Below are 15087 nucleotides of genomic sequence, written 5' to 3' on the forward strand. Positions count from 1 at the left end.
ACAGGAGAAGGTTAAAGGGAGACCTTACTCATCACTTACAACTACTTGACTGAAAGGTATAGAGAAGATGGAGCCAGGCTTTCTCTCAGAGGTACACTGGAATAAGACAGGAGGCAATGGACACAGAATCACAGAATCACAGAATCCCAGGATCACAGGTTGGAAGGGACCTCAGGGATCATCTAGTCCAACCTTTCTAGGAAGAGCAGAGTCTAAACAATATGGCCCAGCACCCTGTCCAGACGAATCTTGAAAGTGTCCAATGTGGCCGAGTCAATCACTTCCCTGGGGAGATTATTCCAATGGTGACTGTCCTCAGTGTGAAAAATTTCCCTCTCGTGTCCAATCGGAATCTCCCCAAGAGCAACTTGTGTCCATTCCCCCTTGTCATCTCCATGTGACTCCGTGTAAAAAGGGAGTCTCCATCTTCTTTGTAGCTATGCCTTAAGTACTGGTACACGGTGATGAGATCCCCTCTGAGCCTCCTTTTCTCAAGGCTGAACAAATGCAGTTCTCTCAGCCTATCCTCATATGGCAGGCAACTTAGACATAACTTAGAACATGGGAAATTTCAAATATGTATAAAGAATACATTTTTTTTTTTTCAGTGAGGTTGGTCAAATACTGGAACAGATGTCCAGTGAAGCCATGGGATGTCCATCCTTGGAGATATTTGACACCTGACAGGGCACAGCCCTCAGTAATCTGATCTAATCAGAGCTGCTTTGAGCCGGGGAGTAGAATAGATGACCTCTGGAAGTCCCTTCCAACCTAACTTATGATTCTATAGATTGAGCAATCAATTGGTCTATCTGTCTATCTATCTAACTATTAAGACACACACACACACAAAATCTATATCCAAAGTCTGAGGATGGATGGAGTGAGAGGAGGTAGGTTTCTTCCAGAATGCAAGCTGGGGATTATTATTAGTACTACTAATAAGAATTATCTCTGAAGATACGCAAGAGTGAAATTCAGTTGTTCCCTAGGTTCCCATTTTAATTTGCCTTTTCTTTCTTTCCCTCAAAAAAATTTACCGTCATTGAGAGGAATCATTTATGATTCACACAGCTTATCAGTAGGGTGTTGTGGGAGGACAGATTAGTGAGTTTTATTGCTGTGTCTCTTGTAAAAGCATAAATCAAGAGAAACAATAACTTAGAGCTCTTGTAGCAATGATAAAGCAGATAGTCTTCAGGATGACCTATCTGGTGATTCTGAAATACACAGCAAAGAAAGATACCCTTCTGAGCTGCGGAGTGCCACATAAGAGACGTGATTTCTTTGTTAAGAGCCATTTATATGCACTGATTTTTATACCAGTTTTGTTTAAGGCATTTACTCGCTGTTCTGTGTGCCATGATATCTTTTGAGAGAAATAAATTAAAAAATTAAATCAAATGTTTTGATGTCTGGAGGAGAATTTCCCCAAGTTACCAAAACTAATTTTCTGTTCTACTCAGGTCACTAGTAACAATGCCACTGTCCCAGCAGGAAAAAAGTGGAAGTCTGCAGAATCATTCTGAAAAATCACCAAGTTATGTTATGTTAGATCAGAGAAGGTGGAGAAAAGGAACAGTAACACTAAGACATCAAGTTAAAGACAACCTGCAACTCAATCTCTTACTCTTTCAGTAAGGAATGCCATTAGCCAGTGTGATACAGAGAGAGACAGAGTTTGGTGTCATCATAACCATAAACCTTGGTTAAGTTGCCTACTGAAGGCAAAGGACTGCTCCCTGATTATCTTTGATGTGTCTGTGATCACTACCTGCAGGTCAAAATCAATACCTTTTCTCAGAAACAGATTAGAATCTAGTACAGAATATACCTACTGGTTTATGCTGCCATCCATACCCTGAGTGTCTAAACACTATTATCAGGCAGTACCACCCCAAGAGGGGAGTCCAGCCTATGCATAATCTATGTATCATGATGAAAGAGCTGCGTGTTTCTACAGTTATGGCTGGTTTGGGTTTTGGTTTCTGGGTTTTGGTTTGGGTTTTTTTGCTATCAGTAGATTAATCTTGGCTTGATGGTGTCACATGCCAAATTCCAGACTGGTGCAAGCAACAGTAATAGTCATAGTGGGACTTCTGCTGCTGGCCTGCCTGAAGAAGCCTTCAGATGCTGTAATTGCACCATCAAATGATAACTTAAGAGTGCCTTCATCCCTGTCTGCCAACTTGTCCCCACCTTGATTGTCTGCATCATATTTACACTTAGAACAGTGGATAGTCTGGCAGTACATACTCGCTAAATATCAAAGTTCCAAACTGAGTTTGTGCCATGTGAATTCACCAGTGGTATAATTTTGTGTTTTGCTGAACATGAGGCTTGTTAGAAGAAAGAAGGAGGATTTCACATTCTCATTTCCTGCAGAAATCCTCCTCAGCCAGAAGTACAGGTCGATCTCGTCCTCAAGGAGAAAGAAACAAAAAGAAAAAATTGTGAGAACCCAGGAGAAGAGATATTTTTTGATGAGTGATCTCTTCAGTAAATTAGTTGTTCAAGAAACCTAGCATAACATTCCTACACAGACCTGAGTCACAAAATTGATGCTCAGCCATTTAGTTCCTGTCATAGGCCAGGGCTCAGAGGCTGAAGTTTCTCAGGAATGCCCCCAACATACAGGAATGACCTAGTCACTTCTAAATCAAGAGCTGCATCCTAGATGAGTAAAACACACACAGTTAAGAAATTAAAAAAAAAAAAAAAATAAAGAATGCACCACATTGTGTGCAGCACGAAAGAGCACAGGTTTTGTGGTGAGATGGCTGGGATTTCTTCACTTTATATTTCCTGTCATTCTTTCTCACATGGGGCTCTTTCATCAATTAGCAGCACACCTGTGAAATAAATGCTCAGTTAAATAAACAGAACCAGCACAAACATGCACAAAACACAGACACTGGCGTTTATTCAGTAGTGTAATCCTTCTCCAGAAACCAGTGAACACTCTGTGACACAAAGCTGTACAGTTCTCTTTCTAGAGAAGGTATTCTCTCCAGAGATCACTCTTGTTCGAGACAGGAGATGTAACTTCACTCGCTTAAACAGATTGCTGGGGAGAAGCAGGGCACTATACATTGTTTTCTGATCTCAAGAGATGCAAACACATGTTGCCTCTCTGTACATTATTAACTGCTCAGACTTACACTGAAAACAGCACTGATTTCAAGAACAGAAAATCCCACCTCCTACAGGTCAATGACAAAAACAGCCCACTTCAAACACTGAACCAAAACAGTTTTAATGCTCTAAAGCTCTTATTTGTTCCTTCCCTCTTTTGAGCAAGAAGCCAAGTCTACCCTGGGCAGACAGACGTCCTGGATCACAACTCATCTTTTTCCTTTGTAGTCCTCCTTCTCCTGGCCCCCTGTTGCTTACGTGGCCCACAGGGTCTGCACAGCTTCCCCCACCACCAGAGCTCATTATTACTCCACTGACTAATGCACTGGATCCCTCCCATCATTCAGACTCCCCTTTTTAACAAACTGCGTATCATATGATTGATATTTAAGTTTAATAAACATGTCCATTTTACTGATAATGGTATTGGAAATGGAAGACTGCTGTGAAATGTTAGACAGCTTCCTGCAGCCTCATAATCACAGATGCAGAAGGATTTACTAGCTGCTAGTGCAATCCCCAACCATGGCATATCAGTTTCTGCTGCTTCTAGCAAGACGAAATTCAATTTCTTCAATGTGCTGATTGAAATTAAGGATAAAGAAAATAAATTCAAAATCATCAAGCAAGCTAGATGACTGATATTTCTGGAAATGAGCTGTTTTTCTTTTCAGTCTCCTGTCAGAACATTTTCATCAAGATATAATCAATGGACAAAGAATCAACTCCTACTTGTAGGATTTTTCCAGAAAATAGTGATTATATTACTGAAAAAGTAAAATGCAGCAAGATAAGACAGAGCTGACCTTGAAAAAGACAAATATCTTTCAAAAGGATAGCACTTGGACAGTAACTAGTTTTCCATCTGTGCTTTGCTATAGCACTGCATCGTACTGTAGGTGACCAAGCATCACTCCAAAAGCATCAAGAGCTAGCTCTAAAGACCTCAAAATGAATGAAGCCTTTGAAAAAAATCTCTTGCATTTCTCCTTCAGAAGAGTACATATGCTGTTTATACAGAAGACTAAAGTCCTCCTCCTGTAGTGATCCAGTTTTGGTGATGAAGGCACACCACCAAGCTGCTAACAGAAGGGAGAGGCTTAGATGAATGGCTGAACAAGGCACTAATGGGACTGCAGGTGTAGTCTATGAAACCTGGATCAGGCCTTTGTGCAACAGTTCCCAACCGGACGCTGGGGCCGCACTGGTGAGGTGCTAATGAAGCACACTATAGATGACACATGACAAACGGGACACGCTAACAGGCTCAGCTGGTCCTGCGCAGGTTCCTTAGTGCACCATGAGGTGCAGAGCACTGACTCCTTTCAGGTGAGGCTCACATGCAGAAAAGTTGGGAAGCACTGTCATAAAGGACTGAATTACCTAGAAATGTCATATAGATATACTTCTGATTTCCCCTTCACATACTCACAGACCCTTAGTGGGAAAGGAGAATTTATTCCGCAACAAGCACAGAGAAAGTTGAAGTCAATAGACATTTCCAGTCCTCAGTTTCATCCTGAAAGCTTCCGAAATCTGTGCACTTCATCTGCTAGGAAGCTGTGCATTATTGGTATGCAGGAAATGGGACTGAAAAATACTTGTTACAATGGCACTGATCCCACACTGGTATTTTAGCCATGTGGATGCTTGTATGCATTTGCTCGCTAAGGAACATCCCAGGTCCAATCCCACATGGCAGCCCCTTCCAGGAGAACTGTGATTACACAGTACAGAGCAATATGACAGCCAAATGCAATCACTGAGCAGTGGCAAAGAGTCTGCAAATTCCACCCAACCTAAATTGGATTTTTCTTTAGCAGGGGAGGATTAGCTGTTACGCATTTATATAAACCATCTGAAGTTACTATGCATGGTCAAGAATGATGATACACAAAACACATGGTGCCCAGTAACATCACACTGGGGCAGTTGTTGTAACTGCTGATACGAGGGCTATGAGTCTGGTCTTTTTTACTAGCACTGTTGAGCTCTACAGATTACATCATACAGATTATTTCTATACCTGGCATCCATTCAGCCTGCATGTATACTTATCCACCTCCACCTGTCTGCTTAGACAAATCAGCAATGGGGGGAAAAAAAAGTCGGACACCATATAAATCCGTCTGCCATGAATTACAGAAGAGTTAATGTTAAATGCTGTGCAATGGAGAAGTACTTTAGATGTTTAGATGGAACAACTTCCATCTAGAGAAGCAGGGGGTCCAGTCCACAATAGGATCAGAAAAACTGAACCCTCTTACGTGTTTAAGCACAGCAGTTACCAGTGGGATACAATTTACAAAAGAAACAGCCAGCCATCTACTCAATCCTACCATCAGCCAGTATTGCCTCCTCCTGTTAGTCTACAATGTCTGGTTTTTCAAGTCTTTGGTATGTGTTGCCTCAAACACAATGGCATCAAAATCCCACAGTTTATTGCAAGGGGGTATAAGTGAAGCCACAGGGGAAGCACCTACACAGTTGAACAAATCTTTTTTTTTTTTTTTCACAAAATAAGAATTCTGAAACAGGCCAGTGCTGAAAATGTAAAAAAAGAAATTCATGATACTCGAGGGATAATGATATAATCCATTTCTTGTCCAAAGAAAGGTAATCCTCAAGCTGGAGGTTAAAAGCTTTCTCAGTCTCAGCATTATCACACACGACCTCATAGAATTTGAATAGGACAGAGAGATGGCCTCTCCTTATTAAATATTGCATTGACACTGGCATTTTTTTTTTTCTTATGTGGCTAGAAGTAGGAGCAGGTGTGGGTTTTGGTTATATTCAGCTTTCCTACAAGCTTTAGAGTTATGCAGCTTTCTGAGTTGCTGTGTTTGCCGTAATGTGTTCTCATAATGAACCACATACCACTCCTCTCTTTTCATGGTATGGGGAGAGCACCAGTTATTCATGAAGCCTAAGTCCTGCAAAGCTGTACTTCCAAGATTTCCTAGAATTGTAACCAGGGTGTAGAGACTGGTAACGTGCCTTGAGGTTGGCAAGAATTAAATATGAATGGAGATGTACATGTGAAAGAGAAAGCACCAGAAGAAACAGCAGAACAAGGGTTAAAAAATAACCTAATGAAGAACACTGTTCCCAGTTAATCACACTGAGGAATGTGTCAAACCCAGACAACATGCAGTGTGATAAGAACTGCAGCAGTGACTCATTAATGGAAGATACTCTGAGGAGAATGGACGACAAGAAGGCTGCAGAACATCATATATGCCATTCCCTCCTCTGTTATCACAACAGAAGGATAATAACAAAGCACTATTCCTAAATGGACATGAGAGATCTGTCCAAAAACTAGTTCATCATTGTGAATCATGAGGAACCCCAGAGCTGTGATGAGGGCTCAGCAGCCAGTGCCCCTGGTCCTTAGTGTCACACACAATTCCAGACCACTCAGACACACTTGGTGCTTGTGAGTAAATGGAAGTTAGAGTGTGAATGAAGACAATCACTGAGAGAATGAGTGTGAGTAAAATTAATTTACTCAGAGCTTTTGCAAATAACTTGTACCTTCCCCTTCCTTTTAAATCTGACACTGGGTTTTGCTACACCAATTACCAACAAGGTTCTCTGTATAAGCATCTATAGTAACTCTGTGCAGCCAGGTCCACAAGGGTGGCCTGTCTTATAAGGATTCAAAAGAGTTCAAAAGCCTTTATGCCAGATAATAAGGTCTTCTAGAAATTAATATTAATTATAATGTTATTAACTTCCTTGTCCATTAAGGACTTTTCGCTATAACACACATTCCTCAACACTTCTTGGACAATAGCAAAGAACAGAACTTTTCCAGCTTCCTGAACCCAGACCACAAGCAACTGTAGATCAAATGAGAGAACACCTACCAGGCAGGCAGAAACACTGATTGCTTTCAAGCTTTCATCAGCTGGCTGGATTAATTTAGAACCATGCTATGCATTCATGGGAACAAACTGCTTGTTAGTGGTGTGAATAAGGAGGTTCTGTGATATTGCATAAGTTTTAAAACACCAGCTATTATTTTAGCAGCAGTCATTTTCCAGTTATTGTGGTAAGCACGCCACCCAATGTGACTTGAAGACTGATGGGTATAAGAATGGGATATTTCAAGAGGTTGAGCTTCCAGGCAAGGAACCAGGCATCATGGAAGAGCTGTTGAAAGCCTTCTTGAGAGTTTATGTTGAGAAAATAACAAAGCTCTTCAAGAAAAAAGCTGGGAGGTCCTCTTTCTCTGAAAATGGCCATGCAAAGGTTAAACGTGGAAACTTCTTAATGAGCTCTGTGATTGTTTTCTGTTTGACACAGAGAGTAATAGAAAGCAGATGTTTCTGAATAGCCACCTCTAAGGAAAGGAGAGTAGGGATGGATGAGGGAGAAAGGCAGTTGGACATAAACATTATGGCTTCATAGTACAAATTTATTTACAGTATGTACACAGCTGAGAAGGAAAAAAAAAAGCAGCAAAAATATTTTCCAGGAGGGACCTAAGGCATACACTTAGGTTTACATTGTGCATATTAGCAACAGATAGATGTTAAACAGATGTTTGTTGTAAAAATACCCATAATAATACATCTCCACATATAGGCTTAAGAAAAAACTGGCTCGTGTGCAAAATTTAAGGGAGAGGAATACATATTAGAGGAACAAGTTCCAGGACAGAGTGGTTAAGACCAAAGAGGTGGGCGTCTACTCAGCAATACAAATGAAGCAATAAGATTAAGTGCCACTCTAGAAGACACAGTGGCATGGTACAAAAGTGCTGAGTGATGAAAGATGTCTGTATTACCTAAGGAAACGAATAGTTTTCAACTCCTAAAGCATTCAAAGATTTCTAGACCTGGGAGCAAGACAGCAGATCAACTTCAAGAGGACAGTCCTGATTCTGCATGAAACACAACTCAGAGATCTTTTACCTGGATCTCAGACTGGGACCAAAGCCAAGGATAACAGTTTCAAAAGCACTGACACAACAAAGAATGAAATGTGTGCACTTCTATATATGAAACTGTATCAACTGAATGTTTATGTGAATAGTCATTACTGAAAAGCAAACTAAGTTTTCTAAAATATTGCATGTTTAGATATCTTTTCATTTGACTTAATTCTGCATCGCTTCTGTTTTTATTGAATCTCCTCTGGATTCTGTTAAGATTTGTATGAGGGCAGGAGAATCCATAACATTCATGAAAAAAAAGGAGGTCAAGAGCATTGACCAAATGTTGAGGGAATTCAGAAAGTTCGGCAGAAGTATAAGAACATGACCTCCAAAACTCTTACTTGACATTTCAGTATCTTACTCGACTGGACTCCAAACTCCTGAATGATTCATGCATGGCTGCTAGGCAGTGCCTAGAGCATTTAAGCAATAAAATCTCTGTGAGGCTTTTCCTTTCCAAGTATGATTTTAATCAGAAAATGTTTGCATGCTTTTTGTCTATCTCATAATTTATAGATGGTGAAGGAATTTTTGGTTAGTTTATAGCCAGCTTTATAAGCATCAGAAGATGCCACGAGAAGGATTACAAGGTATGTTGTACTTGAAAGTCACTGCATACTCATGGCCTGAGAGACATTTTTGCAGGAGTTCCTAGGAGCCCAGAGACTTTGGAGATATCATTCCTTTTCCCTTTCCTTTCCCCTTTCCCCTTTCCTTTCCTTTCTTTTCTCTTCCCCTTTCCTTTCCTTCCCCTTCCTTTCCTTTCCTTTCCTTTCCTTTCCTTTCCTTTCCTTTCCTTTCCTTTCCTTTCCTTTCCTTTCCTTTCCTTTCCTTTCCTTTCCTTTCCTTTCCTTTCCTTTCCTTTCCTTTCCTTTCCTTTCCTTTCCTTTCCTTTCCTTTCCTTTCCTTTCCTTTCCTTTCCTTTCCTTTCCTTTCCTTTCCTTTCCTTTCCTTTCCTTTCCTTTCCTTTCCTTTCCTTTCCTTTCCTTTCCTTTCCTTTCCTTTCCTTTCCTTTCCTTTCCTTTCCTTTCCTTCCTTTCCTTTCCTTTCCTTCCCTTTCCTTTCCTTTCCTTTCCTTTCCTTTCCTTTCCTTTCCTTTCCTTTCCTTTCCTTTCCTTTCCTTTCCTTTCCTTTCCTTTCCTTTCCTTTCCTTTCCTTTCCTTTCCTTTCTTTTCTCTTCCCCTTTCCTTTCTTTTCTCTTCCCCTTTCCTTCCTTCTCCTCTCCTCTCCTCTCCTCTCCTCTCCTCTCCTCTCTCTCCTCTCCTCTCCTCTCCTCTCCTCTCCTCTCCTCTCCTCTCCTCTCCTCTCCTCTCCTCTCCTCTCCTCTCCTCTCCTCTCCTCTCCTCTCCTCTCCTCTCCTCTCCTCTCTTCTCTTCCCCTCCCTCCCCTCCCCTTTCCTCCCCTTCCCTCCCCTTCCCTCCCCTCCCCTTTCCCATTCTGAGGCTAATCAGAAGGAGAAAGCATGCAAAATATTAATCAATGGTTTCTGTTCTGCCCACAATAAACACAACTAAAGAACTGAGCACCTATCAGAACAATGCATCAAAATTATCTCACAGGCACTGACACTTCTTGTTCTGACCAGACATTTGGGATGTCCCCAGTAATATCAGCAAAGAAACGGGAACAAATTACAAGAATCTGACTGCAGAAGTGGAAGATTAATATCACAAGGGTAGTTTCTCAAGGTATATCAGTGAGTTTGAAGAACAGAGAGTCAGTGGGTGAAACAGTTGTGTCAGTGAGTGACTTCAAAGCAAAGGGCTAGAAACTAGATATCCCAGAAGAAAGCAAAACAGAAAGAATGAAACATCCCATTCCAGAGGAGGATACAGACATATAAAATGATCAGAAGCATAAAGGATACATAACCTCATTCCAAATAAGAATCACTACTGGAAATGCCAGTTTCTGTTTAAGGGCAGGTTGATCGCTAACAGTAAAAGCCGTATTGATACTGCATAGACTGACAAGAGAAGCAATGACAGCAAGAAGTCATTTGTCATCCAGAGGAAGGCACTGTATACTCCATTTTGTGACAAAGAGTGAAAACAGACCAAAATGTTCACCTAGAGGATAGCTAGAAGTAAAAAACACTTTCTACACATATATGTCACAAGAGAGTTCTTTTAGGAGGAGAGATCAGGAAGGGGATTATTTTCAGAAAAATGATACAGCCACATGTTTAAGCATTGAAAATTAAGGTCTAGGGAAGAGGAAAGAGCTTATGATAGGAGTCACATGAGCACAAGAATAGATGGCCAGATAAAAACCCGAGGGCTTGAAAGAATCCCTTTGGAAAGATTTTTTCCAAAAAGCAAGTATTTATTTATTACCATACCAGTACTGCCCATAATGCAGATACAGATGGTGTGTCTACATCTGCAGTTTAGTTCAAATCAGATTTGCACTTTTAAGTAAATCTCACGATTGACTCTGTTTAGCATGCTGAGATTCACAGAGACTTCATGAAATGGACTCCATGGGTTTTAGCTGAAATGTTAAGATGCACTCCAAAAGCACACCTGATGCAACTGAACCAGTAATGAGCATCTGTGCCAGAGAACCAGACTGCAGCGAAGAAAACCTTGACTAGACATTTTTGCGCATATTTTTATCCACGATCCCCTCAGATTTTTCGTTACTTCTATATTGTCCTCCTTTCATTTAATGACCTTTGTCTTCTCTGACAAAATAAACTATGTCAGTTTTCACTGAGTTCATCTTCTTGTTGTCCTGAACAAGACATCAAATATGCATATATATCCTGCAGTTCAGTCACTACTGCCAAATAACTTTATAGCGTCACTTGGAAATCCAGACTGTGGAATATAAACCCAACATGTGAAACCTCTTACTTACATGTTTAGAAAAGGGAACTATTGCCTGATGGTATAATTTTAACAGGCTCTTGTTAATGTTGTGTTAGGCCACCCACCATCTTAAAAGCATGATTTTTAGTTATCTAAATATAATAAAATACAAAACATTTCCTACATACTAAGCTTTTACACTTTCCATTGTTTTGGCCAGAAATAAGGATTCCCTCATAGAAACCAGAATTTGGTTAGATGTACTGATCCCTTCTTAGGGGTATCTGGGATCCGTGTTGATTGTATCAATGGATTCATGCCCCTTGCTGTACAGAAGTCAGCAAGCATTGCCCCATGAACTACAGGGTGGAGTTTAACCATAGTACCAATCTGAAAAATGTTACCAAATATCAGAGTGATGCAATCAGCTACACTTTGGTGGTTATTTTATAATTTCTAGTAGAAAAGAAGGTTAAGGTTCCAACTAAATTTTCTTAGTGGCAGAGATTTGTTAATACTGGTACTTTAACGATCTGGTCTGCCAACCTTTCCTCACATGCATAGTCTCAGTGAAGCAATATTGCCAGGTCTCATAAACCATATTTGATGTTTTTCCTAAAGCCTCAGATCCTAGTTAAATGACTGCAAGAATTTCAACTTTCAACTTAATTTTGTTTCTCAAGATAGCCTGAAGCAATACTAAATGAATGATCTCTGAGACTAAACCAGCTAAACCAAAAATGAATAACAATTCATTTTATAATCGTGATTCTAACCCAATTCAGAAATTCCATTCATGACTTCTTAGTGTTTCAAAATGGTCTGTTAAAGCTGATGGAATGATTCATGGGAACAAGAAATTAAAAGTCTGCTCGTATTCCTCTGTTTATTCTACTGCACAAAAACTCCATAAAATTACTTGATCTGAAAGCACTTGGCAAAACAAATGGAAACTTCAGTAACCTAAAAAAAAGGGACATAGTTATGAGTTTTGTAATAGCAATACTTCAGTCCTTAATGCAGTAACTGATCTATTTTTCATTTTGTCCAAAGCTTAATGCAAATGTCTTGGCTGAAGAATTTCTATTTCAACTTCATTGGTCCTTGGTGACTCCTAATTGGAGATTAGATAATTGATATTTCCAGCATAAGAAAAATTAGAATCTTAACCCAACGCCTACTTCCAATAATAAGACACAGAGAGAACCTGCAACTCACATGATATCAGAAGTGCGGTCTTTGCAGTTAGCATTGTAACTACAACAACCTGTCAGCTGAGAATACAGGACTAAATGCCTTTGTGATGAGAAACCATGAAGATTCTCAAAAAAAACAACACACCTTTGCATGGGGAAGCAGCCTCTGGCCACTCTCAAACTCAGCTTACCCTGCTATAGAGAGCGCTTTCTGTCCAAAACTATTTAGGTGGTCATACACATAGCAGATGGTCTTTATACAAAATTATTTCAGTGGACTAAGGGGATTTCACTGTTTTGACACATATAAACCATAATTCATTCTACAAGTAACTCTAGCCGCGACATGAGAAAATATCTGCTCTAGGAACTGAGTACTTTAACATGCAGAGAAGGCTTGATGAATGCTGCAAAGCAGCTCTGCATCCTGGCTGACGAAAATATAACTGCTCTCAAGCTAGGTATGTTCATTTAGAAAAATCCAGACAGACAAGTCTTTAGACCCTTGGCTTCCTCCTATAAATGCAGAGCCTAGCTGCCCCATTCTTCCCACTCTTGTCATCCTGGGTGCCTCATGACCACTGACAATTTCCCTGAAATGTCAGGTGATTATGAAAAGTTGTAGCTGTAATTTTTAAAAGAATTTTCTGCAACTCTTATCTGAAGAGAAGGTTTCATTCTAAAAATCCTAGAAGGAAAAAAAAAAACCATTAACAATTTTACATCCATCTTGTAATTTATATTTTTTTAATTGGTAGAATTAGGGTAAACAGTACTTCCTATGATAGAGTTTGTAAAACACCTTATGCATTGCTGTGGTTTTTAAGCAGTACTGCAACTGAGATGTTGAATGATAACAATCATTATAGTAGAAGTAGTAATCCTAACAGGGTTGTATCACTATAGATTTTCAAGAAAATCCCATGAATTGTTTAATTTAATTGAAAGTGTTTGGAGTTTTTTGAAGCCAGATATAATATCAGACCTATGAATTTCAGATTTCTACAGTCTTCTTCCTCTACCACTTCTATAAAGTCACAACTATTACATGGAGGACAGTCTGTGTTTCCCCACTGAGCTAAGATTTTTGTGTTGTGACTGAGAATCCCAATACTGAGATGCTCAAAGGGAACAAATAAGGATGTATCTTGAGGATCCAAGTTAACAGAAATTTACTGCCATTCTCCATACAGTAATCTCAAAGGGCAGGAGCAAATTAGGAAAAGCTGAAGCCCAGCAGCTTTGGACCCATGGTAAATTCAGTCTGTCCCTATTTGGTTTAATCCTGACTTTTTTCATTCTTTTGCCATCTGCTGAACTGTTACATCTTGACAATTCAAATAAAAAGTACAAACTGTTAAAGTTCAAAGCTCCAAAGCACAGAATTACAGGACAGTCAACATTTAACACTTATTAGTATGACAAGACAAATGTATACATTACGTAAGCTTTTCACTTTTTAAAATGTAATATTACTGAACAAGATTTAAATTCACTGGGTTTTTTCTGTCAGAAAAAAAAAAGAACTGCTAAGACAGGGGTACCACGTTATTGGGCTACCATATGGAAAGTGTTATATATGAGAGGATCAACAGTAATTGTATTATTTTTGTTACAGGCTACTGTAGCGAAGCAGTGAAAGTCTTGTGCTTTAGTATGTAGAGAAATAGTATGAGAAAAAAAATGCCTAAATCTTTTTGGCAGGAGACCTGAAACTAAAGAAAATCACATCAAAAGCCAGGAATTTATGCTTATAAAATTACTCAGTAAAAACCACACAGTGATCTCTTATTACACTCATTCATAAAGCTGTTGGAAATAGCAATCCCTGGTAGATACATGGGTTGCACAGGTTATCCATTAAAATAGGCTGGGTAGGAAACAAGGGCTAACATGGGGGGCATTATGTATTAGATACTTGGTGTTGGGTTCTTCACATGGGACTTGAAGTACTTTTCAGAGGTCAAGGTTTAAGTTGAAAATGTAACCCCTTCCTTTCTGTCAGAGGGGGTACTTGAAGCATGGGGAAGAAAGGGGCAAACCTAGCTCAGCTCTCCTATAGCCTCAGTAAGCCACCTCCCATCTCACCCTTCTGTCCCGTTGAGTACAAGCGTTACTGCCGCAGAGGAAAAAGCACAGCCAGAGTCGTGTCAGTGCCTGTACTTCATGTCTCTCAGCACGCTGTGGAGACTTAATCTCTTCCACTGCATGGGAGCTTCAGGGTTCATGAGTCTAAAGAGCGGTTCCACAGTAACTTTTATAGGGAAAGTCGCACGTACGAAAAGTAGGAAAAACCTAAGCAAATGCAGATTTCCCAGCACTTTGCAAAATACACCATGAGGAGACTGAAATGCACGAGGAGACTCAAGGTCTTAAGTGCCTGGATGTACCAAGCTGAAGAAATAACTTTTATACCCAGAATCTGGAGTCAGAGATTATAGAGAAGGAAGCAGTCAGGTGAGACACACGAGTGTTCTCATAATTAATTACTATAACTACCTTATAGCATAGCTACCATTTAAATCCTGGTGGAAAGGTAGCAGGAATATTGACAGTCATAAAAGGCCCTCAAAAATGATTTTGCTTGTTAAAAATTATCAGCTTTGGTTTGCATTTTGTTTTCCCTTTTTTTGTTTTCTTTCTGTTTGCTGTCACTACCATTCACCTGGAGCCGTGAAGAACATTTAGCACGAAAGCCAAGAGGGCAACATCTGGAAAAAATTTGGTTCTTTGTCCACCAGGAACCTGACCAGTTTCTGGCAAGAGCGGTCAGTAAGGGCCTTTGCAAACCTCTGTCAAAGCAACTGAGTTGCCACTGTAAGTAGGAAACGGTAACTTCCCACTAGCTTTTAATAATAGGAAAGCATGTGTGTTTCACTTGTGCCTTTAGAAATCACTTCATGGCCATTTTCAAAAGAACATGGTTGAAACTGGAACCCTAGAAAATCTTAGGTTCTTGAAGGCCAGAGATATCTTTCTGCAGAGATTATGAAAATGC

This window comes from Phalacrocorax aristotelis, chromosome 1 (assembly GCF_949628215.1).
Source record: "Phalacrocorax aristotelis chromosome 1, bGulAri2.1, whole genome shotgun sequence".
NCBI lineage: Eukaryota > Metazoa > Chordata > Aves > Suliformes > Phalacrocoracidae > Phalacrocorax > Phalacrocorax aristotelis.